The sequence below is a fragment of the Peromyscus californicus genome, unplaced genomic scaffold, assembly GCF_007827085.1.
Source record: "Peromyscus californicus insignis strain IS unplaced genomic scaffold, ASM782708v3 Scaffold_5__1_contigs__length_169319896, whole genome shotgun sequence".
In the NCBI taxonomy this organism is placed as follows: Eukaryota; Metazoa; Chordata; class Mammalia; order Rodentia; family Cricetidae; genus Peromyscus; species Peromyscus californicus.
The window spans coordinates 151,037,384-151,043,625 of NW_026294573.1; the positions used below are offsets into that span (position 1 = coordinate 151,037,384).

At 40.5% G+C, this 6,242-nt stretch overlaps 1 long non-coding RNA gene across 1 annotated transcript; it reads right to left on the reverse strand.

The window, feature by feature from the left end:
• Positions 1–1,164: 1,164 nt before the first annotated feature.
• LOC128095963 (uncharacterized) lies at positions 1,165–3,897 on the reverse strand. Its single transcript, XR_008213495.1, has 3 exons — positions 3,661–3,897; positions 2,823–2,876; positions 1,165–1,320 (listed from the first exon to the last, which is right to left on the reverse strand). It is a non-coding gene; the product is annotated as an uncharacterized LOC128095963 (long non-coding RNA).
• Between the last annotated feature and the right edge of the window lie 2,345 nt (positions 3,898–6,242).

Here is a 6,242-nt window from a genome sequence, read left to right on the forward strand (position 1 = left end):
TCACGAGCGAATGAACAGCTGCTGTATTAAGCCACTCAGGTGGTGGCACTTTATTATGTCTTCTCTCAGAACGTGATGGAGGGACTAAGCAAACAAGATTGTTCCACACAGAACCGAAATTAGCAGTTTCCATCCTCGTAATCAATTTCAGAAAATGCAGCCTCAAGTTCACCATCACCTGAGCCCTTTGTTGGGGAACCCAGGAAGGCAAGAGACGCTTCCTCTCACCAAATGGACTTACTGCACTTTCCTGGGAGCTGCAGTGCACCTGTCCTTGGGAGATCGGGGCAGAAGTCCATTGTCCTTTCTCTAGCAGATAAAATATCCAGACAAGGACCTCCCTTCATGCTCACAGAAGTGAAGGTAGGAAGTTTGAAGTGGGTGAGCACTTTCTGGTGGCTCATGCAGGCTGGATAAACCATGCCATCTGTGATGAAAAGAATGACAGTTCCTCAAAATATCCATATCCCAAACCCTAAAACCTGTGCGTGTAACAAAGGGGGCTTTGCAAGTATGACAAAACTCAGGGCCTCGGGAGACAGCAAGGAGAGTGTATGAGCCAGGTGAGCCCAGTCTCTTCACATGTGCTCTCAGAGCAGAGAACTCTTCCCTCCTGTGGTCAGAAGGATGGATGATAGGCAGAAGGTATAAGCGCTGTGGTAACACCGCCTTTGAAACCCAAGGAGTTAGTAAGGAAGCTAGGAACAAGGGCAGCCCCTACGAGCTAGGAGAAGCAAGGGACAGACTCACCTCAAGACTTCAGAAAGAACGCAGCTCTGCCCCCTCCTTGATTTTGGTCCAACCAGCCCTGTACTGGAGTCATGTAAAAATGTGAAGATAGCAAATATGTATTATTCAAGATGCTAAGTTTGTGACGTTTTGGCATCTGGGGAATATCTGTCCATCAACTCTGATCACAGATATCATGTCAGGACCTGGACTTTGTGCCATTCTCATTGACCCCAAGTTTCCTACCTTGTGGCCAGTGATCCAAATTCTCCATCCCTCTCATCTCTAAATTTCCTACCTTGTGGTCAGTGATCCAAATTCTCCATCCCTCTCATCTCTAAATTTCCTACCTTGTGGTCAGTGATCCAAATTCTCCATCCCTCTCATCTCTAAATTTCCTACCTTGTGGTCAGTGATCCAAATTCTCCATCCCTCTCATCTCTAAATTTCCTACCTTGTGGTCAGTGATCCAAATTCCCCATCCCTCTCATCTCTAAATTTCCTACCTTGTGGTCAGGGATCCAAATTCTCCATCCCTCTCATCTCTAAATTTCTGCCTGTTGTGCGTTCTTAGGATATCGCCATATGCACCTGGACAAAGAAAACATTTCCTTCATGGCTGGCTTCTTTCTCCACCCATTTCCATATTGAGAGAGGACATTTTCCTCTCCTGATAGGTAGAAAAAACACTCTTAAAATGAGTTTTTACAACATTCATAAATTCTAACTTTGGAAATAAAGAAGTCCCAATTACTCTTCTCTGGATAGGGTGCCATTTGTGCATCTGATATGTTCATGAAGTTGATGCAGTGAACTGGCTCCTGGGTTCAGTGTTAGAGAAGCAACCCCACTTGTGAGTCCTACTTAAATAAAAAATAACTATTCTGAGGCCCTTCTGCAGCCAGGATCTGAGTTGATGTCCACGGATCTTGTCACTACTGAGGACTATGTGGATGTGAGGGGTCTGGTCAGCCACTTGAGCCCATGTTGGTGTCCAAGGGCCATGCCACTGCTGAGGCCATACTGATCTGAGTGACTTATGCTGCCACCTGGGGCCATGGTGACGCCTGGGCCCAAGCTGCTGCCAAAGGCCATGTCTGGGCCCGTGGTCCTGCTGCAGCTGGGGTCTGTGTAGATATCCATGGCCCATGTTACCACAGGGGGGCATGGGAACCATGTATGTTGAAATCTGGAGACCTGTGCTGAGCTGGCCCAGCTTTTCACTGGTCCTGGGATAGCTGGCCCTACCTCTCCATGGACACTGCAGTGAGAAACCTGGCCTGACTCCCATGGGAGAACTGTGCCACCCCCAACTCCTTGCCACCATTGGGCATAGGAGAGCTGGCTCTGCCCCTCACTTAAATGGGGGCAGTCCCAGTGCCTGGGAATGACCAGATTAGCTACCACCCAGACCCACGTTCTGGGCTTTGGGTTGGCCCACCCTAACAGCTGCCCCATGTATGACCTGTGGGAGCACATGAAGGGACTGGTCCTGTAGAATAATAGCTGCAGTATATCCAAGAGGCATTCTGGTAAGGGTCCAGTGATGATGGTGTGCCAGAGGCCAGAGGCCTTGAACCAGACCAATGACTAATTGCAATTAACGTTTGCAGGAGAGGCTGTTTGGATAAAGGGGTACACTGTGTGACACACTGCATCTCCCAGTGCCGATAGGATAAATGAAGAGGTGTTGGAGAGATGGGTAAGACTCAGGAGTGAGGTGGTTTATTTGTTTCACTTTGTTTTTAATTAATTGGGGAAGTTCTTCTGGTGGGGGAAGGATGTAGGGGTGAGGGGTGGATGTAGAGAGACTGGGAGGTGAGTGGATTAGGGTGTATGATGTGAAATTCTCAAAGAATATATATATATATTGTTCAAAGTATTTAACCTAATAATCTAAGTAGTACAAAAACACATAGATTTTAGGAAATGTTGGAGAAAGCTATCTTCTAACGGGAAAGTGTCAGAGACCATATTATACCATAGAGAAAAAGATGGATAATAATACAGAATTTGAGTGATTTTCTTAACTTTCTAAATACACTGCATTTTCGGCTGGCAGAGACAAAGCACCTTTTCGGTGTTCCTCTTACCTGTTTGGAGTGTGGGCCCCAGAAAGGTGATTCCAATCTTCACTTCCAGGGAATCTGGTGGATTTTAAAGGTGGACACAATTATTTCATTTTCTTTCCAGTTGATCATATACTTGAGACAAGTGGCTCATCTTGGTTAATAATCATGACAGGAAGTCTCCTACAGAAGCTTTGGGGAAGGATTCTGGGTAACAAACAGATGGAAACCATTTCTTCCTGCCATGTATTCCATGTTGTAGTAAGAGCTCATGACATTAGGAACTGTGTCATACTATAATGACCATGAGAGATCATGACCACGTTGTAGTAAAGGCTCATGACATTAGGAACTGCGTCATTCCTCTCATGACTTTGGCAAGCAGAGACTGTCAGAGAAGAAATGTGGAAAAATCCTGGGGCCTTAAAATTTACATTTGAGTCTCTGAAATCCCAATCTGCACCTACAATTGCTATACTTCCAGCTTTGTGAGAGATCAGCTGTAGCCTAAACTGCAATCTGTTTTTTTGTCCCTTGCAGCTAAGAACAACCTCATTAAAATTAGAATTATCAAATCCTAGAATAAACTTCTTAAAGAACTTTCAATTGAACACAAGTTAAGGGATTCTCAAAAACTAATTTCAATGTTAAACATGGAGAATCAATGAAAACTAGTAACTAAAATACAGGCCACAGTATGACACACACTGTAATGAGTCCTTACCTAGTAATACAGACAGGGCTAGTGAGAGATGGAAGTGAAGCATAAACTTTGATAAATCTGTTACACACACATACATATGTATTCATAAATACAGCCTGCTTAGCCGTTGTTATTCATATGTATATTCTCGGGGCTAACCTCTTGGTATTGGATAACCAGTGGGAAGACTTTTTTTCTACCCTCAGAATTCCTTAGCTGCCTTTAGCTCTTTATGTAGGGATGAGGCCTCCTGAGCTTCCCCGTCCACAACAATATGTCCATTGGTGCTGGACTTGTTCTGGTCATGTTTTGGCCGTCATGCTGATGAGACTTTTGGGTATGACTTCTGGCACTCATAAGAAGTGGTCTTACAGCCAATTCCCTGTTCTTTTTGGACTGGAGGAAGAAAAGGAAAGGGAAAAAATATGTAATTATATTATAATCTCAAAAAATAAAATTGAGAAATTGATAAATTTGGGTGAATTCTTTTTTAGGCATATCTACCTCATACATAGATATATGCTTCCATAAAAGTGTAGAGAACATTAAAATATCTTTGCACACATTGAAAACAAATATCTCTTGGAATATTAGTAAGCAAAAGAAAACATTTTGAATGAACTTTACAGAATTTATCCTGACCCAAAAAATGAAAAATACTTCCTGCTATTGAAAAAAAAAACCCTATTGTTTCAGGAGCTGATGAACCATGGGTTATTATGAGGTTCTGTCCTATTGAAACCTAAAATGTTAAGGGAAGAAATCAATAGTCTGTAACTACTGAATTACATTTTTTTAAAAAAAGAATGTCTCAGGCTAAGAAACTTCACCATATTTCAATTATAATTTCACTTAAATTCCCATACTTCATCACCAGAGACTCACACTACTTTTTCTGTTTGATCCTATGTGAGGTGTTACCTTTGACATCTGATGAGCACAGGAATATTATCTGTCATATGGAGCAAATATAAAAAAACTAATGGAAAAATAAATTAGGTTAAATATGAAAAATTAGTAAAGAATGAAAATCCAGTGGCAGAGAAAGATGCAAATCCTATTCAACTCATGTCTCTTCCAAGATGCATTTTTCTGAAATGGCTCCACCTTGATCATTTAACACCATTAGTGTACCATATAAGTTAAAATTCAATCAAACTAAATCCTATGAACTTTGTGTATTAGACAAATAACTCATGTACGAGTTGGCATTGACATATGTTAATTTGACACAATCTAGAGTCACCTGAAAAGTAGGTCCGTATTGATTAGTTGCCTTTGTCACTGTGGTCCTTGGGCATGTCTGTGACAGTCTTGATTGTCTATTGATGGAGGAGGGCCTAGCCCACTGTGGGAGGCACCATTCCCTGCACAGGTGGTCCAGGGCTTTATAAGAAGGCTAGTTAAGCATTAGCTTACAAGTGACTGTGACAGCAAACAGTGTTTCCTCATGTTTCTGTCTTCGAGTTCCTACTTGAATTCTTGTCTGACTTCCTTCAATGATGGATTGTAATGTAAAGAGAAATAAATCCTTTCCTCTGCTAAGTAGCTTTTGGTCCAAATATATTATCAGCAACAGAAAGGAATCTGTAACATCTCACATGTAATCATTCCTATATATAGAAAATGATTAGTGTCATAATAGTTAGGAATATCTTAAATATTCTCCATATACAGAATTCTTGGCTTACTAAATAGGCTAGGGATTCACAGGGAAAGGATAATTTTGAAAATTTATTTTTGTTAAATCATGTGTGGTGGCACATGCCTTTAATCCTAGCATGTAGGAGGCAGAAGCAAGCATCTCTCTGTAAATCCAAGGCCAAGATTCCTTAATGAAACCTTGTCTAAAAATTATATTCAACTTCTTTTCCTTTCCAGCAACCTAGTGTTAGATGCATGAAGTATCTAAATAAATACTTTACCATTGGCTTCCATAGTGGTAAGGACATAATCTTAGAAACTTGCCAAACAAAATTCTAAATGTGCTTCTGGCACTTATTTCTACTAAAAGATGACCCATTGAACTTTTCTAGGCATCATGTTCCTTATTGCAAGTGATAAACAAAATTTTATAAAGCTGCTAGCAGGAGTAAGTAATCTTCCCCAAAAGCTTGTTTTTATTATTAATATAATAAAAGGAAGACATAAGCAATTAAACAAGGCAAAAGAGGTCAAAGTTAATACAGAGCAACAAAAAACAACATCTATGAAACGAGTTAAAAATGTAGCCTCATAGTAAATAATTATGGAAAACTAATGCTCTATGATCATTACTACTTCAAAGATGGTACCCTGCTCTTAGAGTTCATACCACAGAAGTGGAGGCAAGTGTAGGGCCTGTAAAAGTTTGGCTAGATCTAAAGAAGATCTTTCAAAAGGTTGTTATAATATTAAAGTGAAATTTGGATAAAGCATAAGATACCTTGAGATAAGTTGAACATATTTGTGAAGAATAAGACTAGAGAAAGAAAACAGGTTTGTGCCAACTTTTATGTTTAAATGAAGCGATTAAAAGTGAAAATGTAAAAAAATGAGATTCATCAAATATGATACTATAGTTAGAAATAATGTCACAGTTGAGAAAAAGAAATAAGATCTAGTTAAAGCAACTCACTGTCAGTTGTGATGAAGAAAATGTGACTGTGGCATATACAAGAAGAGTGATGGCTTAAATATAGAGCTCATTAAGGCACAATCGACACCGCATCATCCCTAAACTGCTGCTATTTCAGTAAGCT